This window comes from Stomoxys calcitrans, chromosome 5 (assembly GCF_963082655.1).
Source record: "Stomoxys calcitrans chromosome 5, idStoCalc2.1, whole genome shotgun sequence".
Lineage (NCBI taxonomy): Eukaryota > Metazoa > Arthropoda > Insecta > Diptera > Muscidae > Stomoxys > Stomoxys calcitrans.
Genome location: NC_081556.1, coordinates 2,999,270 through 3,026,657, shown reverse-complemented (window position 1 = coordinate 3,026,657; position 27,388 = coordinate 2,999,270). Strand labels below are relative to the sequence as shown.

The following is a 27,388-nucleotide window of genomic DNA, read 5'->3' as shown; positions in this document are numbered from 1 at the left end:
TTCGACCCTTATTGTCTCCTTTGGCCTACTACCACATAAATTTCGTAAGCATTATTGGGGAGATAATTACAGCTAAAATTTTTTCGTGATGATTAACATGCGGAAAGTTTTCCAGTAAGGAGTTACATACATTTTAATTTATTTTTTAGTGTCATTGTCTGGGTTCGAATCCTGGCATTGAGCCTCGTATTGAGATTGCAATTGACACAGGTACGCACAGATCTCTAGTAGATTAGGTTAGGTTGAAAAGATGGTACGGATATTAATCTTTCCCATGTCACTATGGACATACACATAAGCAAATAATCGGCTTGTTGTGCGCTTTATATCTCTAGTAAGGGGTAACAAACATTTTTAGTTACATTTTTTGATATTCTAGTCTGGACTCGCCACCTCTTTGTCTGAGTACATTACAAATTTTGGAGACAACCAGCACTAAAAACCATTTCTGAAGTTTTATTCATACACAAATGGTTTTTAGTTCTGGTTGTCTCCACGATAATGCTGTCGAAATTTGTAAGGCATTTAAGGCGCAAGGCGCCTAGTATGGAGTTACCAGCATTTTAAGTTATTGTTTAATATCCTGCTCTATTGTAAGGAGTTACAAACATTTTAAGTTATACTTTTTGATATTCTTCCTGGATTGGATACCTACTTGTCACCTTTGGTAGAGCATTATTGAGGAGATAACCACGACTAAAAATTATTTCTGAGGACTTACATATCCACAGGCATCGGGTGAGGAGTAACAAGCACTTTAAGTTATTTTTTAACATCTTTAACTGGATACGAACCCAGACGTACAACCTCATGTTTCTATTGACATACATGGAAAGTTCCCTAATACAAATTTACAAACATTTTATCTCGATTGATGTTTAATTTTTTTTAGAATTTTACACCCCGTCGTTAAATTTACAACGTAACGCACAAGGTTCAAATCTAAGCCTCATTACTTCTTAATGCTAGATTAGTTCGGTATTTTCTGAATGTAGTATAAAAATTTTATTTACATCTATATTGTCTTCTAGTTTTGACTCCATTATCACAATGCCATCGTAGAGGGAAAAAAATTGAAAATACCTCTGCTTAAATATATTTTGAAAAATGCATGTTATTATTTATGTATGAACATTCATACATACGCCCCATCATACAAAAGGGGGGCACGCCCATAAGGATAATATTCGAAAAAAGAAGTATGCCTGGGAATATGTGTTTGTAGGCATGTGTATCTTTTCCCAAGTGTACATACATCAAGCTAACATGGTATAATAATGACATGTATAATGATGTTCGGTTGCAATGCCGACGTTATTGTCGGCTGCCGGGCTCTGCTTCTGAGGACTATGACGATGATGACGACGTTGATTTTTATTATTATTATTAACAAGGCTTAATTAATAAGTTTTAATGGAGATGATGCATAATTCCGACATATCGCATTATGTCTGAACATATGCCTGCTGCCGTCTCGGTACATATTTATATATACATATGGTTGATTGGTTAGATGGATGGATGTATTTGTGATGTGACATGATACGGTGACACAGATTTTAAATTTCTTCCAAATACATCTTGTTGCTTTATTGACAGATATTTTCGTAATATAGGAACATAAAATGGCTAATTGAGGAATTTTATCATAAGAAGAACAATGATTGAACTCAGTAGAGTATGCAATGATGACAGGCAATGTTTGCCTTTATCAACAAAGGGTGAAGGAATACAGTTTTTGTTGTAACTTAAACATTAGGGATGATAAAGTTCAAAGTTTGGTTTTAATACCCAACAACGCAAAATTTAGGCACACATATTGGATTGCCCAAAAAGTAATTGCGGATTTTTCATATAGTCGGCGTTGACAAATTTTTCCACAGCTTGTGACTCTGTAATTGCATTCTTTCTTCTGTCAGTTATCGGCTGTTACTTTTAGCTTGCTTTAGAAAAAAAGTGCAAAAAAAGTATTTTTAATTAAAGTTCATTCTTAGTTTTATTAAAAATGCATTTACTTTCTTTTAAAAAATCCGCAATTACTTTTTGGGCAACATATTTTGTCATTCCTTATGCAACACATTGAAGTATTCATTTACTTTTGAGAAGTATTGTAGTATGAAAAATCAAGAAAAATCTTTTCAACTAAAGGTTATACGATGGTGGCCTAACAAGATATCGAGAGTGAGTTGTGGAGGTAGGGCCTATAGTCTCCGCCCAAGACCACAGCAGGAACCAATAAAATACCTCCCGTTGGACTAATAATATTCTATGCGGCATAATTTTCAAATCATATTTGCTAGATAGCGTTATCAGAACGCTGGTGGCTAAGGGAAAGTATTAGAGGAGGTTGTTTTTTGATCGGTATCACAATACACTAGCTGAAGAAAGCGGAATACCTTGCCTAGTCCTTGATTCGTAACCGAGGTATATGGAGGAAAGAAGCCGAATGTCGCTGTGTCCTTTATACTACCATAGGAGGATGTTTAATAAGAACTGAAGGGCTAGCCTGAAAATCATTTGGTGGTTGTAAAAATCCATTGTGAGACCACTGCAGACATATGGGGCACTGGTATGATGGAAGGTTGTTGAAAAGAAGATTCGTATCAGGGAGTTAAAAAAGGTGCAATGAATGGCTTGCATCGGGATAAAGGGAACGTTGATATTCACAACGCAGGCAGTGGTTTAGCCAGTGATGCAGGATATGCAAACTATTGAGGCGTGCATTCGGAACTGTGCCACTTAGGTTGCACTTAGACTTAGTGAGTTCGGTATGCTAAAGGAGAACGGGTAAGGCCACAGTTTTATTATAGTTGCGGTGAGGAAGGTCCTAGACATTCATGCAGAGAGACCGATTCAAAATAGGATCTTCGAGATTCGCTTTCCTGGAAGAGAGAATTTTGAGACCTATTGAAAATAGAACCTTCAAGATTCATTTTCCCGGAGGAGACGTGTGTTGAATATCAGAAAATACTCTGAGATTATCGATATCGCTATATCGATCAGACTGTCACATTTGTGTGCGATCAACAGGCCAAAGTCTGAGCATTTACGATATCCGCCAACGAAAACCTGGGGAAGTTATGCATCGCCTTCGAAACCTTGGATTGAAAGATGGTGAGGTTGGGTTCATGATGTGACGCTGATTTAGGCTCCCAGGGTAGATGGTATTCCGGAAAATTAGAAGGTGGACGAATATGCTAGGAAACTGCTAGTCAGGGTAAATCGGAGCAGTTCTTGGTCTTGCATACGTGCCATTTGTTGAACTAACGAATATAGTAGTGGCAATGAACAGTGAGAAGTCGGAATCTTTACATGGATGCCTAAACTGTCAGATAATTCTGGACCGAAGCTGAACATAGGGCCAAAGGTTTTTGATAACAGGTCACTGAGCCCCCCGAAAGGAGTAATAATCGGTCATTATAAGATTGACCATGTAGTGGCGAACCTGGGAATCCAACATAATGAGTACTGCAGAAGCTGTCTTGATGAGTATGAAGAAGAGACGAGGATCAAGCACTTGCGTTGCCAAGTTCTAGAGGGGAACAAGCTTTCCATCTTGGGTTGGCGAGTTTTCTCGGATCTGGAAGATATTGCCGTTGTGTCTCCTGGAGGTCTCCTCAGATACATAGACGGGACGAGATGGTTTCGCAATGAAATCCGGTCAGGCGTGAGTACAGAGTAAACACTTAGGAGGACCTGGGATGATAGGATAGGACGATTTAATATAGTAAAAATTATTATATACACCGAAGGACGAGGGTATATTCATTTTGTCATTTCGTATGCTTGTATATATATCGCAAATCTCCATTTCGATCTCCGTCCTCCTGTCTTTCCGAATGACTGTTCACGTCATAGTCCTTTAAAGTAACGAATAAGTTAAAACTCTGCACAGATTCTGTTTTCGTTTCCGTAGGTCTGGTTATTTCCGAAGATGGGCTATTTCGGAGTATATCATGGCCCCCATATACACCGATCTTCCAAACAAAATTCTTGGGTTCATAACAGGCCCAGTGAGCTGTATATACCAATCTGCCTATTTAAGATCTTGGGCCCAATTGGCCATTTATTATCCGATATTGCTGAAATTTTGCAGAGTGCTTTGTGCCACACATCCGATATCAAAAAATTATATAGCCTATTGCTCCTTCCAGACCAACCTATGAAAATTGCATGCAAATCGGTTTAGCAACAGACAAAATCAAATTCATTTTTACAACTTAAACCACAACTGTGGCACAGTGCATAACTTAGTGCATTTGTTGTTGCTCCTCTCCTATTGCTGGCAACATTTGTGAGGTAATATGCCATGTAAAACTTCTCTCCGAAGAGGGGTCGTACTGCGGCACGCCGTTCGGGCTCGGCTATAAAAAGGAGGCCCTTATCATTGAGCTTAAACTTGAATCGGACTGCACTCATTGATAGGTGGGAAGTTTTGCCCCTGTTTCTTAGTGGAATGTTCATGGGCAAAATTTGCAATTTTGCATTTGTTTGTAACACCCGGAGGGATGAGATGAGAAAACAGATCATTTTAGGATCACTTTCCGATTCGATTTAGCTACGTCCGTCTGTCTGTCTGTTCATGTTATTTTTTGTACAAAGTACACATGATCTTCGGATCATCTTCAAATTTAGCACATGGAATTTTTTTGCCAGGAGACGAGGCCTATTGAAATTGGAATCGGAAAATCGGTTCAGATTTGAATAAAGCTCCCATATATATTTTCTTCCGATTTGAACTAATATGTAATAACGTAGTCATTTGTTAACCGATTGATTCGGAATTTGACAGAAAAGATTTTTTAGACTCCCGATATTACTGATGAATTTAATGGGAATCGGTTCAGATTTAGATAAAGCTACGATATATATCCCCGAGTTTGCCCCTGTTTCTTAGTGGAATGTTCATGGGAAAAATTTGCAATTTGCATATATCCCCGATTTTCACTCTAAGAGCTACTGCAAGCGTATTTATTGACCACCTTCCCAAAATTTTGCATAACACTTTGCTCTAAGACGACTACAATATCGTTTGGTATAAATAGGAATAGGTTCAGAGTTAGATCTAACCCCCATATATGTATATGTTCTTCCGATTTAGTGCCAATATGTGGTCATTTGTTAACCGATTCATTGAAAATTTGGTAGGAAGGATTCTTATGCCTCTCGACCTTACTGGTGAATTTCTTAGATATCGGTTTAGATTTTTATACCTGACATATATATTTCGCCCGATTTTTTACCTCTGGAGCCGCTGCAAGCACATTTCTTCACCAACCTTCGTCATTTGCTAATCGATTCACTGGAAATTTGGCGGGAAAGATTTTCTTACGACCCTCGACTTTACTGGTGAATTTCGTGAAATCGGTTCGGATTTAGATGTACTTCCCATATATATTTCGACCGATTTTTACTTCTGTAGACACTGCAAGCACATTTATTCATCAATCTTCGTCTGATTTGGACTTTTATATTCAATTTTGTGGTCATTTGTTAACTGATACACTGGAAATTTGGTGTATTATGGTGAATTCCGTAGATGTTGGCCCTGTTTCAAAACAAAAGCGTGCTCTACACTGTACTCCATACCCGTTGAGTATGCAGAGCACCTTAATCAAATTGACAAATGTTTTGATGAAGGTACAAGGCGTATCAGAAATCGCGATCCACCATGCCATTCAAAGTGTTTCGAATAACAACACACACTTGTCCAACTTTTACAAGTTCTTTGCCATGCTATTCTTTGAATTGAATGTATTGAATATGATCTCAAGCTGGAATATGTTCGAAAAATCACGAAAAAAATAGTTCTGTCTAAAATTTTATCCAATTTGATTTATATAAAACATTTTTTTTTGTGTATAAAATTTTGTTAGAATTTTATTTTTATAGAAAATTCTTCTAAAATGTTTTTGTTTTTTTGAAAATGTTTTCCAAAATTTAGTCATATTTAATTTTCTAATTTTTTTTATATTGTCCAAATTTGTTCTTTGCTTTCTTTCTAACGAAACTTTGTTTTCGAAATCAATTTTTCTTAATGACAGTAGTAACTTTGACTAATTTTTTATTATATCTCTTAAATGGTCTAAACATTTTGGCTAAGATATGCATATGGAACGTGTTATCTATCTAAAACTGAGGAAATTTTTTAACAGCTGTCCTTTTCAACACTCCCTTTTCTATTTTTCCTCTGTGTGTTTTAAATGACAGAAGGCCTCAAAGAATGTTTAAACAGTTTTCCTTTTTTTCCCCTTAAACATATCACTGGAAACTCGTAAACTTTCCCAAGTGTCAAGATCAAATAACTCTGCAGCCGCCTGGCCATCAACCAACAAAGCAAATGATAATGCAACTCATAAACATTTTTGAGTTATTGTCAATAAGAAACGCATTAACTTAATTATTAATGCAATGAGATGCATTTGATCAGTGGCCTGCGGTGGATCTTCTTTTACTTCGTGTGGCCCCTGGGCTTAGATCACTCATAAAGTTGACCTTAAACTGATATTAGAAATGGGAAAAATTATTAAAATCAAGTGGAACAGCAAAGCATTCGTTATGGTTAGAGAATTAAATGAAATTTTCAACACCATGGAAAAAACCTATAAAACCTAGAACAAGCGGCTGCAATGAAACCAAGTACTGGCACCACCCTGTGTCCTCAAAACTACCGAAATGACAGTTGCAATAGAGAGCAAAGCCATCAGGGGTTTGATGCACCGATCAGCACTTTGTCTTGGCTGCCTGAGAAGTGGGCTTCCATTTGTTTGGAGTTTTATTACCCCCTTCTGTGGCATGGTCATTACCGATAACACACCATGGGAGGCTTAGGCTTAAAACGCTTAAGCACCGAACGACTGTCTCCCTGTCTGTCTGTCTGTCTATCTAATCATTGTTTGAATGCATGTCAAGTGGCTGTATATTTCCCATAGAAACTTCTTAATGGAGCATTAACCAAACAAAATAAAAATAAAAATGCATATAAAATTTGTTGGCAGTAGGGAGTTTTTTTGTTTTTTTTTTTTTTTTTAATTTTTTGACTTTTAAAATAGGCGGCGGCGGTTACTTTACCCGCTCACTTGAATTTTGTTTTTAAAACATCATTAAGAGATCTACAAAGGATTAGCCGTAATTATTTTCTACTTGTTAAGTTTTCTTGTTGTATTTGTTTGCTGGCGGCGGCGGTGTGACATTTCCATTTCATTTTTGCTGGTCCAGAGGCGTTGTTCTCCTTTATTCTGGTGTTGCTGGTCTTTAAAGATCTTTAACGATTTGGATTATTAATGATGCTGTTATTCTCAAGCCAAAAATGAGGAGAAAAAGTAAATTAGAACGAAGACAGAAATCATTTGCAATGACTAAAGCATTCAGTCCATCAGTCAGCTAGTCAGGAGGATTAAAATCGCTATAGACAGTGATTTTGTCATTCAAAGCTGCAGCTTAAAGTTAAAAACAAACTTTAGGAGCTCAGCGGATCCTTGTTCTATTCGGTTTGGCAGAATAGTCTATAAGCAAATGAAGGCTATATGGGACTATACCTTGATGCAGTCCTCATTTGGATTGCAGAAATTTTAAGCGAATATATAAAAGTTTTTCCATTCATTTACTGGCTATTGTTTTTCCACCACATTTTTCTTTGGAGGTTTAAGAAAAATAAATAAATAAAAATCCTATTAACCAAATTCTTAAATTTTTTGCGTCGCAACTGAAAATTGCTGAAGCTTACTCATTAGTATACCCTTCACCATAGGATGCAGGTATACTAATTTCGTCATTCTGTTTGTAACACCTCGAAAAATGCGTCTAAGACCCCATAAAGTATTGGGTTGCCCAAAAAGTAATTGCGGATTTTTTAAAAGAAAGTAAATGCATTTTTAATAAAACTTAGAATGAACTTTAATCAAATATACTTTTTTTACACTAAAAGTAACAGCTGATAACTGACAGAAGAAAGAATGCAATTACAGAGTCACAAGTTGTGAAAAAATTTGTCAACGCCGACTATATGAAAAATCCGCAATTACTTTTTGGGCAACCCAATATATATATTCTTGATCGTTATGATATTTGAAGTCGATCTAGCCATGTCCGTCCGTCCGTCTATCTGCCCGTCCGAACGTCTGTCTGTCGAAAGCACGCTAACTAGCTAAGCTAAGCTAAGCTAGGCGCTTGAAAATTTGCACAAATACTTTTTATTAGCATAGCTCGGTAGGGATTGTAAATGGGCCAAATCGGTCCATGTTTTGATATGGCTGCCATATAAACCGATCTTGGGTCTTAACTTCTTGAGCCTCTAGAGGGAGCAATTCTCGTCCGGTTTGTCCGAAATTGTGCACGTGGTGTTTTCGGTATCACTTTCAACATCTGTGCTAAATATGGTTTAAATCGGTTTATAACCTGGCCATATAAACCGATCGCCCGAATAGACTTTTTGAGCCACTAGAGAGTGCAATTCTCATACGACTTGACTGAAATTTTGCAAGAAGTGTTTTGTTATGGTGCGAAATATGGTTTTAATCGGTTCATAACCTGGTATAGCTGCCATATAAACCGATCTTGGATCTTGACTTCTTGAGCCTCTAGAGGGGGCAATTCTCACCCGCTATGGCTGAAATTTTGCATGGTTTGTGTTTTGTTATGGCTTCCAATATCTGTGCTAAGAATGGCGCAAATCGGTAAATGACCAGATATAGCCGCCATATAAACCGATCTCCCGAATAGATTTCTTGAGCCACTAGAGGGCGCAATTCTCGTCCGATTTGTCCGAAATTTTGCATGAAGTGTTTTGTTTTGGCTTCTAACAACTGTTCTTAGTATGGTTTAAATCGGTTCATAACCTGGTATATCTGCCATATAAACCAATCTCCTGAATAGACTTCTTGAGCCTCTATAGGGCGCAATTCTCATCCGATTTTGCTGAAATTATGCATGAAGTGTTTTGTTATGGCTTCCAACAACTATGCTAAGTATGACACAAATCGGTACATTACCCGAGATAGCTGCCTTATAAACCGATCTCGGATCATGACTTCTTGAGCCTCTAGAGGGCGCAATTCTCATCCGATTTGGTAGAATTTTGCATGAAATGTTTTGGTATCACTTCCACCAACTGTGCTTAGTATGGTTCAAATCGGTTCATAACCTGGTATGGCTGCCATATAAACCGATCTTGGATCTTGACTTCTTCAGCCTCCAGAGGGCGCAACTCTCATCCGATTTGGCTGAAATTTCGCATGAAGTGTTTTGTTATGGCTTTCAATAAATGTGCTAAGTATGTTTCAAATCGGTACATTACCCGAGATAGCTGTCTTATAAACCGATCTGGGATCATGACCTCTTGAGCCACTAGAGGCCGCAATTCTTATCCGAGTTGGCTGAAATTTAGCATGAAGTGTTTTGTTAAGGCTTCCAACAACTGTGCTAAGTATGGCAAATCGGTAAATAACCTGATATAGCTACCATATAAACCGATCTGGAATCGTGACTTCTTGAGCCTCTAGAGGGCGCAATTCTCATGCGATTTGGCAGCGGCTTCTCCCATGACCTTCAATATTCATGGCAGCGGCTTCTCCCATGACCTTCAATATTCGTGTTTAATATGGTCTGAATCGATCTATAGCTTGCTACAGCTCCAATATAAACCGATCTCGCATTTATGGTTCTTGAGTTCCTACAGGGCGCAATTTTTATGCGAATGAACTGAAATATTACCCAATGACTTCTAATATAGTCTTCAACATTCATTTCATTTATTGTCCAAATTGGACTATAACTTCATATAGCTCCAATAGCATAAAAGTTCATATTCCTTATTCTATGTTTGTCTAAAAAGACATACCGCGCAAAGAACTCGACAAATGCGATCCATGGTGGAGGGTATATAAATTCATGATCAGCGTAAAAATTTAAGACCATCTAGCCATGTACGTCCATCTGTTGAAATCACGCTACAATGCAAATTTTGCCCATGAACATTCTACTAAGGAACAGGTACAAACTTCTCACATATCAATGAGTGCAGTCAGATTTAAGTTTTAAACTCAATGAAAAGGGACCTCCTTTTTATAGCTGAGTCCGAACGGCGTGCCGCAGTGCGACACCTCTTTGGAGAGAAGTTTTACATGGCATAGTACCTCACAAATGTTGCCAGCATTAGGAGGAAAAAACCACCGGTGAAAAATTTTTTCTGATGCTCTCGCCAGGATTCGAACCCAGGCGTTCAGCGTCAAAGGCGGACGTGCGTGCCTCTGCGCTACGGTGGCTTCCACCGTAGTCTTAATCACGCTACAGTCTTTAAAAATAGAGATATTGAGGTGAAACTTTGCACAGTTACCTTTTTTTGTCCATAAGCAGGTTATGTTCGATGATGGGCTGTATCGGGCAATATATCGATATAGCCCCCATATAGACCGATCCCCCGATTTAGGGTCTTAAGCCCATAAAAGCCTCATTTATCATCCGAATTTGCCAAAATTTGGGACAGTATGTTGTGTTATGCCCATCGTCATCCTTCTTCAATATGGCCCAAATCGGTTCAGATTTGGATATAGCTGCCATATAGACAGATCTCTCGATTTAATGTCTTGGACCCATAAAAGGCGCATTTATTATCCGATTTTGCCAAAAGTTGGGACAGTATGTTGTGTTATGCCCATCGTCATCCTTCTTCAATATGGCCCAAATCGGTTCATATTTGGATATAGCTGCCATCTAGACAGATCCCCCGATTTAGGGTCTTAGGCCCATAAAAGGCGCATTTAATATCCGACTTTGCCAAAATTTGGGACAGTAAGTTGTGTTAGGCCCATCGTCATCCTACTTTAATTTGGTTCAAATCGGTTCATATTTGGATATAGCTGCCATCTAGACCGATCCCCCGATTTAGGGTCTTAGGCCCATAAAAGGCGCATTTAATATTCGATTTTGCCAAAATTTGGGACAGTAAGTTGTGTTAGGCCCATCGTCATCCTTCTGCAATTTGGTCCAAATCGGTTCAGATTTGGATATAGCTGCCATCTAGACCGATCCCCCGATTTAGGGTCTTAGGCCCATTAAAGCCGCATTTATTATACGATTTTGCTGAAATTTAGGACAGTGTGTTGTGTCAGACCCCTCGACATCTTTTTTTAATTTGGCCCAAATCGGATCAGATTTGGATATAGCTGTTATATAGACCGATCCCCCGATTTAGGGTCTTTGGCCCATAAAAGCCACATTTATTATCCGATTTTGCTGAAATTTAGGACAGTGTGTTGTGTCAGACCCCTCGACATCTTTTTTCAAATTGGCCCAAATCGGATCAGATTTGGATATAGCAGCCATATAGACCGATCTCTCTATTTAAGGTTTTGGGCCTATAAAAGGTACATGTATAGTCCGATTTCGCCGAAATTTGGAGCAGTGAGTTGTGTAAGGCCCAATTTGGCCGAGATCGGTCAAGATTTGGATATAGCTGTCATATAAACCGATCTCTCGATTTGAGGTCTTGGGCCCATAAAAGGCGCATTTATAGTCTGATTTCGCCGAAATTTGGGACAGTGAGTTGTGTTAGATCCCTCGACATCTTTCTGCAATATGGCCCAGATCGGTCCAGATTTGGATATAGCTGCCATATAGACCGATCTCTTGATTTATGGTTTTGGGCCCATAAAAGTAGCATTTATAGTCCGATTTCGCCGAAATTTTGGGATAGTGAGTTACGTTAGACCCTTTAACATTCTTCTTCAATCAGATCGGTGTAGATTTGGATATAGCTGTCATATAGTTCGATCTCTTGATTTAAGATCTTGGTCCCATAAGAGGCGCATTTATAATTCGATTTCGCTGAATTTTGACACAGTGATTTATGTGAGGCTTTTTGATGTCCGTGTCGTATATGGTTCAGATCTGCTTAGATTTGGCTAACAAAATCACCAATATTTTGTTCTACAAAATTGAACAATGACTTGTACTTATTAAACCACTCAATATCCGCATCGCATTTGGTCCAAATCGGATCATATTTCGATATAGCTGCAATGAGGGGATAAATTATGAATTTTTCAGTGAATTATGACGAAAGGTGGTTGGTATCCAAAGTTCGGCCCGGCCAAACTTTACACCTTTTTACTTGTTTTCTTTTTGCCTTCTATTGGCCATCTGCCTGCTGATGGCAGTTATGCCGACTTTTGAAGTCTTCTTATATTCTCCAGCCATCAATCATTGGCTAAAATTTTCAAAATTATACTTCTTTTGTTCTAAACATTTCGTGCCTGATGATGGCTTATCTCTAGGAAATCATCACCAATGCCACACCTTGGCCTAAGTACCACTGTGCTCTTTTAGTCAATTCCACTATGGTACGGTGTCAGTCAATCATTTGTGTGTGGAAACTTCAACAACCAACCAACCAACATCAATGCTGTTGTAATGGGCCAAGTGAAGATATTTCTGCTGCCGCTGCTGCTGCTGCTACGATGTTCATATTGAATGCGAAATCATTTATTAAATGTCTTTTCATTTCTGACAGAGTGATAAATGGTTGCGACTGGTATTTGTGTATTATTTTGTGTTTTTTGTTTTTTTTTTTTTTTTCATTTTATTATTATTGCTATGCGCTATTCTACGAAATATTATGAGTCATTAGCGAAAAATCGCCACGTCTGCGTGCGCTTTTCGCCCTTACTGGCCACGAAATGGCAATTAGTTTGGGGAGTGATAGAGAGTCAGTTCGTTAATGAAGTCAATCCATTGGCATTAATAAGTCATGTCATTATTTTCCACCATCCAAGCAAACAAAAGACAAATCCTTTCATTCATTTTCAAAGTGAAGTGGAGAGTTTCTTTTAAATTAAACTGCTATTAACCCAGAAGCAAGAGATTTTTTTTCGTTTTTTTTTTTGGAAAGCGGATAAGCGTTTACCAGGAATATTTTGTCGCTGTGAGAAAAAAGTTGCAACTCTCTGGGAAATAAATGACAATACATCAATCATTTGACATTTACACAAATTTTTGACAGTTGTGTGCCTGGCAGGGGGTTCATTCGTCACTCAGTTCGTCATTCTTTGTTTGTTAATGTTTTGCCAAAAAATTACAAAAATCCTTCATTATTTTAATCACTTTTCCTCGTTCGCGGGGTTTTCTTGACATTTTCCATTTTTCCAAGGGGTGCCCCTTGTCTTTGCCTCTCCTTGCAGGCGGATTTTGTTGCTGCTGCTGGTTTTCCCCCAAAAGTTTGGGAAACATGCAAAACTTGCATTCATTTCACATTTGAAGCGCTAACAAAATGCGCTACCCATTTCAGCTATGACGCTTGGCGTTCAGCATTTTGTTTGTATTGCAATGGCAGATGAGCTGGCTGATGGTTTGGCTTCAGACACCCCTGAACGAACCGATTATTAATGGTAACTGACATCAAATTTCCCCCCAGACTTATTGATGTTCAAATCCAGATAATTCATTTTGTTGCTGCTCATTTTTGACAAAACAACGAAAAAGGAGATTTTTTTAACAAGTCTACGTCTGAGCTCTTTTTCTTGTCTGTATTTTTCGTGCCGGCCTGCTTAGAGGTAAAAATGCAAATGTCAAGATTAAGCGATAACATCATGATTATGTCTGTAGCAAATGTTGGGGTATTTCTTCTTCAAAAGAAAAAAGGTCCCAACCAAAGATGGATAATGATGCACGAAATATGCGCCGCCCCATCTTTAGCTGAGATGTTACCCAGATGCTGGTGAAAGGATGAAACCTTGGGCAGGCCAAGATTTAAGTAACTCAAACTGATAACTGAGTAAAAAATCCTTAGTGTTATGAGTTGATAATCATATGGGCAATAACTATGGCAAGGTAACTTTATGCTCTTAAGATACTTAAAAGCGATCGAATCTTACTCATGGGGATTTGCCAAAGTATTATGGATTATAGTTTGATTTGATGTTTAATGTCAGAAACGAATTGGAGGGTATAAGAAAAGAATTTGACTACAGTCATATTCAAAAATCTTCCCCGCATGCCCTACACATGCTATGACTTGCCGTAACGATTTTGCATAAGTGAGCTCGTAGTCCTATGTGTCCCGTTATGATACCGAGAGCTATACTGACCTGCTACTTTTTTCCTTTCTTCTCACGATCTGGACCTCCCCATAGGATTTTCGCCGTCCTACCGAACGTTGTTCCACAGGGTTGCATGCGCATTCGTCGACCACGCCCTTAACTCGGACTGCGACGACCCGAAATGATTCGAGTTAACCAAGTTTATTGCCAGCAGTACTCTGGCCTTTACCGCCAAATCGTCTGCCCTTTCATATCTCCTTACTCCGTTATGGCCCGGCACCCAAACGATGCGGATTTTGCCATCCTCAAAGAAAGCCTTAATCTGCTACTTATACTGCAAGACTCTTCGTGACCTTCTCATCTTGGTTGTTATAGCCCTTATGGCCTGTTTACAGTCCATAAAGATGTTCATACTATACGTCCTCGCGTGATCACCACACCACCTCACGCATACCGTGATCGCCCGGATCTCCGCTTGTAGAACCGTATAATGGTCAGGCAGTCTAAATCACATCTCAGTCCCAGGGTTCTCAATGTAGATTTCCAGGCCAAATCTGTCCTCTAGCTTTGATTCATCCCTGTAACATGATCATCCAGATGGCAATACTAAAAATCCGTCAATCCAAGACGGTGCCACTGGCAGCAGTGCCTCGCTCTCGACCTCAAAATTCATCTTAGGTATCCGATCGGAAACCTCTTCCCTACCTTCCAGGTTTCTTATCGTTGCCTCGATTATACCGCGATGGTATGAGCTGCTCCCATGCTCAATCCATTCTTCCATCGCCTTAAGTCCCATAGCCGTAGTGGCTGCCTCACGCTTAATCTGTATGTCAATGAATCGGATATCTGGAATAGTCTCCAGTGCCCTAGTGGGCATGGTCCTCATCGCTCCACCTATGCCAAGACAACATGTTCTCTGAACCTGTTGTATGGTCCTTATGTTGCACTTTTTCTCCATGGCAGTCCACCAAGCTACTGAGGCATAAGTAAGTTTTGGTCTAATCACGCTCTTGTAGAGCCCGTCTACATAGTGTCCAACATCTGATGAACCAGCGGACATGTTAACCTATGCGCTACAGTGGCCTCCATTCCAACCGTAATCCAAAGAACAGTCTTATACAAATCGCAAGGAGGAGTAGATGGTCTGCCTACGCCAAACTTCTTAGGGGACAACAGTGTTACAATTTTCCCAAATACTGTGATTGTGGAGTGATTACCCTATTGTTAATGGTCTTGGGTACAACTTGGTGATGACAGTTAATAAATATTAAGTCTTGCACTACTTACTTTTACGGAGGTCATCTGCACCGTAGCGCATTCATTTTTACAACTTATCATTTCTATTCATGTTTTCAGTATATTACATATGTTATGCTCTGGTCGTCTATTATTAAAATTTAGTTTTGCATAATTACGTGTAATAAATTTTTAAATAATTCAAATTATTTTTATTATAGGAAACATCATGGCTTTTGGGATTAATTGTTGGGTCTTGGACAATGTGGGCCATCATCATCAATGAAGCAAGGTAATTCAATAATTTGCAATAATTGTGTTTCCATAAAATCAAAAGTGAATAACACTTTTAATCCCCAGCCATCATTATAGACGCATTGAATTGCATATAATCATCATCATGATTGAAGTGAAGTGAGCGCTAGTTATTCAATACTCTTGACAATTCATGCTACACAAAAGAATGTGAGGGAATTCCCTAGGCTTTTTATGCCCAACACACACACACAAACACACATCTGTTAGTAATTCATGTCTATAGCTGTATTCAAGAACTTCCCTCTAGCATGCTATAAATTTTGCTTTGTTTGTTTACATTTTATTTTATCTCATTGTCTCTCACCGGCATGTGTTTTTCGAGTTGTTCTCTTGAGCATAGCAATGTTGATAGATGTTTTTCTCTCTTGCTCTCTCTCTCTGCAGTACTGAGTTGTTAAATGTTCATAACATTTGGGGTTCTTCAACGCTAGTGTTTATAGAAGGAATGCTATGGTTTAACATATGATGTTATACAGCAAGAATAATGATATGTCGAAATGTTTGCCAAAATAATGGATGTGTTTTCTTTGTGTCTTTCACATAATAAGAATTTCAAATGAAAAAATGTTTCAAATCTGTACATTTCCAAAGAGGTGGAAAATTTATTCACAAGTAATAATCGGAGGCTATCTTGGCCAGGGGGTTAGCATGCTCTCCATGAGGTTAAACGCTTTATCTACTACCAAATGCCTTTTATTAAACCCCATATAGCCATAATTGACAAATATTCACATTTTGGGCGGTATTTTAAGGGGTAGGCAACGTCCTATCATTTGAACCTTTTTTTCAACTAGCATGCCGGTGATCTGTTTCGCCACCCCAGCTTTTGATAACCACTTTTTAGAGTAGGACTTCCAAAAGCCAAAGTAGGCACTCAGTTTATAAGATTATGAAGTTTTGTTATAATTTCGTATAAAGTTTCAGAAATCGGTCCCCTATTGTAAAAAAAGTACCAAATAGTACCAAAGTACGAAATAGTACCAAAGTACAAAATAGTACCAAAGTACCAAATAGCCCAATATATATTGTCAAGGTATTAATGAATCACAATTTTGAGCATTTTAGCTCAATTTGTGAAGAAAAGTAACATTTTGTATCTTTCAGTACCTATTCTTCAAATTTTTGTACCAAAATGTACGAATTTTGAAAGTATCATTTAGTCACCCATTCTATATTTCCGTCTTGCACTTATATGCCAAACTTCAAACCTCTAGCTCTATCTGCGAAGAAAGTACCAAATGGTACCATTTTTGGTACCAAAATTTATGAATTCTTAGTTGTACCTACATGCTGAATTTCAGACCTCTAGCTTCATCGAAGAAGAAAGTACCAAATGGTAGCAATTTTGGTAACAAAATATGCGATTTTAGCCACCCAATATTCATTTATATCCACATCCCAAATTTCTGACCTCAAGATCCATCTGAACAGAAAGAAAAAAATAGTACCAAAATGTATGCATTTCGAATAGATCATTAAGTCATCCATCCATTCTTACTACAGAAAGAGGCAGACTATCTGGCACCTCATCTGGCCAGCGTGCCTAGGACTTGCATATACTCCGAAAGCCTGGCAGGAGGCAATGGTGAAACACACCACCCAAGCCCGGCAAGGCAAGTTATACGACACCAAAGGCCTACAGTCCCATAAGCCTTACGTCCTTTCTACTCAAAACCAAGGAACGTATTGTGGACACCATGATAAAGGTAGGAAATCCAGCGAACTGCTCAAAGGCAAACTGCATGCCTATGTCACGGGAAGGTCGGTGGAGACTGCCCTGCACGAGATTGTGCATAAAATAGAAGAATACTCGAGGGGGTTTTAAACAATGTATGGACCGACACACTGATCCGATCCTTAGAGCAGTATCGGTTGGACCCGGTCCTTAGACATTGGATAAACCATATGCTAAGGAACAGGTGGATAAATTGTGTGTCCCATGGCATAAATATAAGGGAGAAAGTTGCACAAGGCACGCCACAGAGGGGCATTTTATCGCCACTCCTATGGGTGACTACCATAAATGACCTATTACGGATGCTGACTGAGGAGGGATTTGAAGCCGTCTGCTATGCAGACGATGTTATAATACTTCTAAGGGGTAAGGATCCCAACGAGCTATGCAGAAGGGGCGAAAGTGTCTTGCATATGGCATATGACTGGGCTAAACCCAGAGGTCTCAATGTTATCCCAGAGAAGACTGATATATGCCTGTTCACGAGGAAGACGAAGGTGGATCAATTTAACGCACCATGTTACCTCAATAAGACGATTTCGATATTTGACAAGGTCAAATACTTAGGTGTGATCTTGGACAGGAAACTGAATTGGAAGTGTCACATTCAGGAGCGTACTAAGAAGGCTCACAGATTTTGGGCACTATGTAGACAGACCGTAGGCTCGAAATGGGGCCAGAACCCGAGCATAGTCCACTGGCTCTACAGGAGCGTGATAAGACCATTACTTACTTACGCCTCGGTAGTTTGGTGGACTGATATGGAGAAAAAAAGCAACATAAGGACCATACAACAGGTTCAGAGAACATGATGTCTTGGCATAGGCGGAGCGATGAAGACCGCGCCCACTAGGGCACTGGAGACTATTCTATATATTCGACCCATTGACATACAGATAAAGTGTGAGGCAGCCACTGCGGCTATGAGACTTAAGGCGCTGAGAGAATGGATTGAGGATTGGAGCGGCTCATACCATCGCGGTATAATCTAGACGACGATAGGAAACCTGTAAGGAAGGGAAGAGGTTTCCGATCGGATACCTGAGAAGAACCTTGAAGTCGAGTGTGAGCCACTGCTGCCATCGGCACAGTCTTGGATTGACGGATCTCTAGTATTGTCATCTAGAAGATCACGTTACACGGATGCATCAAAGCTAGAGGTAAGAGTGGGCCTGGGGGTATAAATTAAGAACCCAGGGACTGAGATCTGAGATCCAGGCGATTACGGAATGCGGGAGGTGGTGTGGTGCTAACAAGAAGACGTCGAGTGTGAACATCTTTACGGAGAGTAAAATTGCCATAAGTGCAATAACAGCCAATTCGGTAAGGTCACGAAGAAGGAGATTAACGCTTTCTCTGAGGATGGAAAAATCCGCATCGTTTGGGTGCCGGGCAATAACGGAGTAAGGGGGAATGAAAGGGCTGACGATGTGGCGGTGAAGGCCAGAGGACAGAGGTCGCAGTCTGAGTTAAGGGCGTGGACGACGCGAATGCGCATGCAACATTGTGGAACAGCCAAACGGTCGATAGGACGGGCAAAATCCTATTGGGGGATCCAGATTGTGAGAAGACGAGGCTATTACTGTAGGGTATGCGGCGAGGATGATGAGACGTTGGAGCATTTCCTTTGTCATTGCCCGGCTTTCGCGTCTAAGAGATACCTGCACTTAGGTGGAGACACAATACCAGACATGAACCAACTTAGGAGAGTGGTACTGGAAACAGATACCGGCACTTAGGTGGAGACACAATATCAGACATGAACCAACTTAGGAGAGTGGTATTGAAAACAATCAAGGATTTTGTAAGTAGCACGGACTTTCTAACTTAAAAATTTCTTATAGAGGTAGCTTTATAGTTTTTAGAGCGCACAACAAGCCAATTACTGGCTTAGGTGTATATCCATAATGGCATGGGGACCACTATGGATATTCGGACCTCTAGCTCCATATACCTCAGATACCTAGGAATAAATTTTTATGTCAGATTTGTACTCAAATTTTAAATTCCTCTCATTTGGTACCTATATTGCTCAAAGCGGTCTATGTGTCCTGTTGGGTGGTGTTTATTGGGGGTGGGGGACCCCCCCGACATTTAGGATGACATTTCTATGCCAAGTTCACACTCTAATCTTGAATACCTTTCATTTGATACCCATATTGTCCCAATCGGTAAACATGTCCGCTCGGGTGGGTTTAGGGATGGGGCGTTCCCCCAGGTGGTTGACCACAAAATACCAATTTGGTGTTTTTGAGGTACCGTAAGTTGCATACCAAATTCGCTTAAATCGGTGCAACCATCTGGCGTTCGAAATCTGGCGTTTTTGAAAATGGGGTTATGGAGGAGGGTCCGCCCCCTTTGGATATCAAAAATGTAGTACCCTATTTTCACCAAGGATTTAAACTCTATCATCTGTTAAAAATTTGATGAAAATAGGTTCAGCCGGTTTTGGGTATACACGGAACAGACAAACATACATCTTATTTCTTTCCAAATGGCTGCTTCCCCTTTTTAGGTTCTTCAAAAATACTTTGCGTACTTATGGCATTTCTTTGCATACCTGCGATTTACTATTTAAATAGTTTTTTGCCAATTTCAGTTTTTTTTTATTGTTGGTTTATTAAAAATATGGGAATATATTTTTCGCATTATTTCTACTCTCTAAAGCATCCATCATTAAATCATCAAAGCCTTAAAAAATCTCCAAGCCAATCTCAATGACTTAAATATTCATACATGCATACATTTACATACATAACTAGGCATTAATATTCACATAGTTCCCACGATACTTTAACATTTCATTAACAACTTGCCATGCTTAACATGGCCACACCAATAACAGAGCTCTGTTAACGCAAAAAAAAAAACACTCGCATAACATTTGACTTCGTATTGGAAAACTGAGTGCTAATGCAACAAACAGTTGTAAAACATTCGTGAACGCGAGAGGAAGTTGCCACGGATAAACTGTGGCTCGTTGCGTTGGTGCGATTGTGTGATTGCGTGAATGTAAAAAATGTAAAAAAGAACAACAATAGAAAAAAACGAAAATTATTAAAGAAAAGGCGAAACATACGAAGAAGAATCAAGCAAAACCTTTACTAAGAAATATTAAGAAAATTCTTCAAAAAAAAGTGATAACAGAGTCGTTGTTCAGCTCCAACTGAGAAAAGTTTGCTACTGTGTGGGTGGATGTTTGAGTGTGAGCATAGCTGAAATTCCCAAGGAGGTGTGTCGCTGAGAAAACAAGCACATGACACCTCACAATTAACAATTAACGTTCAATTAAAATAGTCCTAGTCCGCTGCCTGTGCCATTTTGAGGTATTTGTTGCTAGCCGGTCCCCCACCCTTTTGGGTTATTCTGTGTGTGTGTGTATGTGTGTGTGAGTAAACGCGTCGTGCGTGTGTTGACTGCAGGAATTCCTATTAGTGATTAAGAAGCGTCCCAACAAAACAACACACCCTTATATGAGTGGCTTTCGGTTTGTCTGTCTGTCTGCATGTCAGCCGCCTAAATACCATGCAAGTCAACAAGCTCTGCGAATCTTATCTGTGTTTGTGGTGGCATACAAGGAAGCCCTAATCGCCTTGTTTTTCATAAACAAGCGCAAAGATTACGATCGTGTCAAATAATTTCTCACCAACAAGAGGGTCGAAACTGAAAAGTGGAAAGAAGGAACAAACTCGCGGAAACGGAAGTTAAACGTTTTGAAAACTGTGAAACGTGCAAGAGTGTTGGCTAACAGAAAAGCAGAGAACAAAAAAACAACGAAAACAAGTAAGGGTGGTATAAAAACATGTAAAGTGTAAAATTAACAACAACAACCACCATTGCAAAACAAATCTCTAACAGTGCAAAAAATAAAAGAAAACCCAAACACCCCCAATGTAGCATATTTTGTTGGGGAGCTGTGAACAAAAATATCTTTACGCCACTCCATCTATAATTGGCCATTAAGCAAATTAAACACATCAATGACCTTAATGTCATCCATTATGGCCTTTTTTTTAGCAAACAAAGCGTTTTAGTCACCCCAAAAATCTTGTGACTGCTGACAAATAGGAATTTCAATACCAGTTGACAGTGTCCCAGTGTAAAAGCCCTCAAACAAATCTGTCGATCAATCAATCGTTTATTGAATTTGTTGAAAACCAAACGAGACAAATATTTCCTTTGAACAAGGCTAAATAAAACAAATCAAAAGCGCAAATAATTGTTAATAATTTATCATAAAAACAACCAAACAACCAAACAGTTGGCCAAAAACCGAACCAAAGCATAAAAGTGGCAGTGTCACAAAAAAAAGTGTCCTACATTCAGCCAGTGATCCATCCATCAACTCGTTTTGTCATATTATTCGCTAGCAAATAATAAGGATTTCGTTACAAAGCAAGCTAGGATATCATCATCATCATCATCAGCAAACAAACAAAGAAGCACCAATTGGCGGCGACCATTGCCACTTGGCCAGTTTTGTGTGTTCTTTTCCAAGGATTATTGAAAAGGTAAGTGTGTTTGTGTGTGTGTTTGATGGCCCATGGGCAATGGAATTTATTCATCATCAATGCTGCTACTGATATAGTTTGTTTTGTTGTTGCTGTTTTTTTGGGGGTGGGATATTACAATGGAATTGATGTTTTTGCCTAATGATTGATGAAATCTATTTGTCATCAGCATAATTCCCAAATAATTCCAATGACCATTGTTTATAGTATGGAGAAAATATTTTCTGTAAATATGAAAGAAAAGAAAATAATAGAAAAAAAAACTATATGACAAACATTTTAGGGAAATATACATGAAATTGAATTGAAATTTACAACCAAATTCTTGGAAAAAATATTTTCGTTATATATATAAAAAAAAAAACCTAAATAGGAAAATAAGGTGTTGGGGCGATGTCTAGAGATAACACCATATAAAAGTCAACGAGAACTTTGTTGCTGAAGTGGTTCTTGCATTTAAGGAATGTTTGTGAAAGTCAGATACAATGTTGTAAAAGCCTTGTGAACGTGAAAATTGTTAGATTATACGACAATAGGATGATTTAATTGATGAATCTTCAAGGTTTGAGCAAAAAATATCGTGCTCATATTCAAGATTTGAGCAAGGAATACGTTGCTCAAATTGAAGAATTCTTGTTGTTGATTTAAAACCAGTTAGGAAAGGCAAAAGTCGGTCGGTGTCGACTTTATAATACCCTACACCTACCCTATAAATACTAATTGTGAGCTATATATAATTCTGAACCAATTCTAATGGACTTCAGCTGATGTTTCCAGATAGGTTATTAAAATCCTCGTATCAAATTTCGAGCAAAACAAATATGTTGACAAACGACAACAAATTAACCAAAATCTGACGAACATATATATGAGAGCTATAACTAAATTTAAATCGATTTTAACTGAACCTCTTTGATATTGCGGTAGTCTCCAAAGAAAGCTTTGTGCACAATTTGGGCAAGATTGGTCAATAAATGCGCTTGCAATGGCTCTAGAAGTGAAAATCGGGCGTTATACACATATGGCAGCTATATCGGAATCTGAACAGATTTCCATGAAAGTCACCAGTAATATCGAGAGTCATAAGAAAATCCTTCCTGCAAAATTTCGAGAGAATCGATTAAAAAATGAGCACTTTCGTGCAATATTTCTCAAAATCGGAGGAACATATATATGGGAGCTATACCTAAATCTCAACCGATTTCGTCTAAACTTTATGGATATTGTGGAAGTCATCGAGGAAAGCGTTGTACAAAATTTTGAGAAGATTACTCAATAAAAACGCTGGCAGTGGCTCTAGGAGTGAAAATCGGGCGATATGTATATATGAGAGCTATATCCAAATCTGCACCGATTTCTATGAAATTCACCAGTAATGTCGAGAGTAAAACAAATATCCTTCCTACCAAATTTCGAGAGAATCGGTTAACAAATAATTATTTCATTGCAATATAACTGCAAATCGGACGAACATTTAAATGGGAGCTATATATAAATCTGAACCGATTTTTATGAAATTCACTAATAATGTTGCGAGTCAAATAAAAATTCTTCCTTCCAAACTTCGAGAGAATCGGTTGACAAATGGCGATTTTATTGCAATATTACTGTAAATCGGACGAACATATATATGGGACCTATATCTAAATTTGGACCGATTTTTATGAAATCCGCTATTAATGTCGCGAGTCGAAAGAAAATACTTCCTACTAAATTTCGAGAGAGTCGGTTAACAAATGACCATTTTATTGCAATATTACTACAAATCGGACGAACATATATATGGGATCTATATATAAATCTGAACCGATTTTTATTAAATTCACCACTAATGTTGCGAGTTGAAAGAAAATCCTTCCTACCAAATTTCGCGAGATTCAGTTAACAAATGACCATTTTATTGGAGTATTAATGCAAATCGGACGAACATATATATGGGAGCTATATCTAAATTTGGACTGATCTTTATGAAATTCACCACTAATGTCGCGAGTCGAAAGAAAATCCTTCCTACCCAATTTCGAGAGAATCGGGTAACAAATGACCATTTTATTGCTGTATTACTGCAAATCGGACGAACATATATATGGGAGCTATATCTAAATCTGGACCGATTTCTATGAAATTCACCAGTAATGTAGCGAGTCGAAAGAAAATCCTTCCTACAAAATTTCAAGAGAATCGGTTAACAAATCACTATTTCATTGCAATATGACTGCAAATCGGACGAACATATATATAGGAGCTATATCTAAAGTAGGACCGATTTCTATGAAATTCACGAGTAACGTCGCGAGTCGAAAGAAAATCCTTCCTACCAAATTTCGAGAGAATCGGGTATCAATTGACCATTGTATTGCTGAATTACCTCAAATCGGACGAACATATATATGGGAGCTATATCTAAATCTGGACCGATTTTTATGAAATTAATCTGTAATGTCGCGAGTCAAAAGAAAATTCTTCCTACCAAATTTCGAGAGAATCGGTTAACAAATGACCATTTTATTGGAGTATTACTGCAAATCGGACGAACATATTTATGGGAGCTATATCAAAATTTGGACCGATTTCTATGAAATTCACCACTAATGTCTAGAGACAAAAGAGAATCCATCGTATCAAATTTCGAGAGAATCGGTTAATAAATGGCCATTTTATTGCAGTATTTCTGCAAATCGGACGAACATATATATGGGAGTTATATTTAAATCTGGACCGATTTCAATGAAATTCACCAGTAATGTCGCGAGTCGAAAGAAAATACTTCCTACTAAATTTCGAGAGAGTCGATTAACAAATGACCATTTTATTAGAGTATTATTGCAAATCTAAGATCTTCCAAGACTCTTCTGACTTTATCTTTAGCAACTGATATGAAAGATTCATTGAGCACTCTTCCAGAAGATTCGTCTTGAGGACACAACGCCTCACTACGGGGAAGTCGTCTACTACACTAAGACGAGCTCATAAGCGATCATATCGCTTATCTAGAAGATTCGCGGAAGATTGTTTGGTGATCGAAAATGTTTACAGCGAGACCAGTGATGGGCATACTAAAAGCTGAAAACATTAAATTTTGTTTGTTTGAGGGGTAGTAAAAGCCAAACAATCAACTAAGTGAAGAAGCCATTTAGAAGAGCAATTATGCGTCGATTGAATGAAGCCACACGAAATTTTTGCACAGTGGGCTTACACTGTTGTTCGTTTCCGCGGGCATAGGAATTTATGTGTGGTTTCTATACGCTATATCCAATCCGATAAAAGTTCTTCAACTTTCTTCTAGGGACTTGAAACCTGAAATCGGACGATCGGTTAATATTGGTGCTTTTTCCAAATATGAAGCGTTATTGGCAATAACCAACCACATACATTTTACGTATTTATCCAAATGTTTAAATGTAAGCTTAATTTTTTTACGCGCAATTGTTATTTTGTAGGCCATCGTAGTGCATAGGTTAGCATCTCCGCCTATGACGCTGAATGCCTTTTAAGGTTGTAATAATTACGGAGACTATCGCAGGGCAGAAGTTAGCATGTCGTCTATGACGCTGAGAGCTTGGGTTCAAATCCTGGCCAGAACATGAAACAAAAAACAATTTTCAGCGGTGGTTATCCCCTCATAATGCTGGCAACATTTGTAAGTTAATATGCCATGCATAAACTTGTCCCCAAAGAGGTGTCGCACTCCCGCACGCAGTACGGACTCGGCTATAAAAAGGAGGTTCCTTATCATTGAGCTACAACTTGAATTGGACCACACTCATTGATGTGTGGGTGGGAAGTTTGTCCCAGTTCCTTAATGGAATGTTCAGAAAAAATTAGCATTTACGTTGTTATTTTGATAGATGAACGGACAGGTGGACATGTCTGGATCAAGAGTTTGTTAGGGTGGGTCATTTTTTTTCGATTCCTGATAACCGGCTTATCAAAATCAGAATTACGACGAGTTGTTAGAAAATTTGCCCAGAAAACCATGGTTCTAAAATAAAAATCAAGTTCCAGGTTTGAATCAACACAGTCCGTCGGTTGTTAACTTAATATGAGAGCTATATTCAAATCTGAACCGATTTGAATCTTAAACCTGTTTTCTGGGAATCATCTGGAGATCGTCTATGTTTATCTATTAGGTTGCCCAAAAAGTAATTGCGGATTTTTCATATAGTTGGCGTTGACAAATTTTTTCACAGCTTGTGACTCTGTAATTGCATTCTTTCTGTCAGTTATCAGCTGTTACTTCTAGCTTGCTTTAAAAAAAAAGTGTAAAAAAAAGTATATTTGATTAAAGTTCATTCTAAGTTTTATTAAAAATGCATTTACTTTCTTTTAAAAAATCGGCAATTACTTTTTGGGCAACCCAATAGATGGAAGTGCTTAAACGGAAAATCCTATCATGAATAGATTGCGATGAAGAGTGGTCTGGGCCTTTTTTTAGACTTCCCTTGGCCTCCAAGATGAGACCGTGACTTAAGCTGTCCTTCTATAGCATGATAGCATGTGAAGTTCAGTCAGCTTAGTCGCTAACTTAGTGGAACAGTTTCGAAAAATGAACCGTCTGCCGAATTTTTTCTTTAAATTTAGCAATTTTTGTTTGTTTCTCTTATGAGACGAACTCAATGGTGGGAAATTTTCTTTCTTAAAAATGAAAAAATTCGGCAGAGCCCGGCCGGGATTCGAGCAACAGTGAGAGCCATTGTCTAGCGTTCGAAGTCATCAATACAACTTCGAAGTCATCAATACAACTTCGAAGTCATCAATACAACTTCTATACCATGGGAGTAGTGTAATTGCCTTTGCCACGAAGACACATGCATTGGGAAAAGTACAGCTAATAGGGAGGGTTGTCGAGCGTGGTTAATGGGGTATTTGTATCATAGAGGCATTTTCGCAATATAAACGATACAAATGCCATATACCAGCGCACGACCCTTGAAACTATCACACCTTATATGGTTGAAAAGTTTTCTAACCAAAGACCAAACGCGTTCCATAGTGGTTGGAGTGTGTTGCTATCTCTCCGGCTTTCCTTTTCCATTTGCAAAAGAAAAGTTTTCTAACCAAAGACGAAACGCGTCCCATAGTAGTTGGAGTGTGTTGCTATCTCTCTGGCTTTCCATTTCCATTTGCAAAGAAAAATCTCCGATCATTGAGATCGTCTCGAAAGAGAAACAAAAAACAATTACTACAATTACCACGCTCGTCAACCCTGTCTATTAGCTGTACTTTTTCCCAATGCATGTGTTTTTTGTGTAATGATAGACTTTTTTTCTGCGACAATTACACGACTTGCGTGGTACACATGAATCTGTGCATCTGTTGGAAGTTGTATTGATGGCTTCGAACGCTATACAACAGCCTTTGGGGTTTATTTTTTGCCCCATTGGAGACTTCCATACGAAGATCGATTTGATATCCACATTGTTAAAAGCCCTTCAATATCCACAAAATGTGGCCATATTCACCTTCTGCACACAGGAAAGGCTCTGATATCATCATTCTAATATTTATTTTTTTTACCGAATTTTGCTTTTAATGCCAAAAGTTGTTTATATTTA

General features: G+C 38.6%; 1 protein-coding gene across 4 annotated transcripts in view; it reads left to right on the top strand.

Moving 5' to 3' along the window:
* The window catches only part of LOC106082265 (leucine-rich repeat and immunoglobulin-like domain-containing nogo receptor-interacting protein 2), a 274,301-nt gene that overhangs the window by 32,284 nt on the left and 214,629 nt on the right, over positions 1-27,388 (top strand). For 3 of the 4 annotated variants that reach the window (XM_013244656.2, XM_013244654.2, XM_013244652.2), the window contains exon 1: positions 20,273-21,833. The gene's annotated coding sequence lies outside the window, so the exon portion shown is untranslated. Of the gene's footprint in view, positions 1-15,490; positions 15,562-20,272; positions 21,834-27,388 lie in introns of those variants that run through there. The other variant, XM_013244653.2, reaches the window with a different exon arrangement.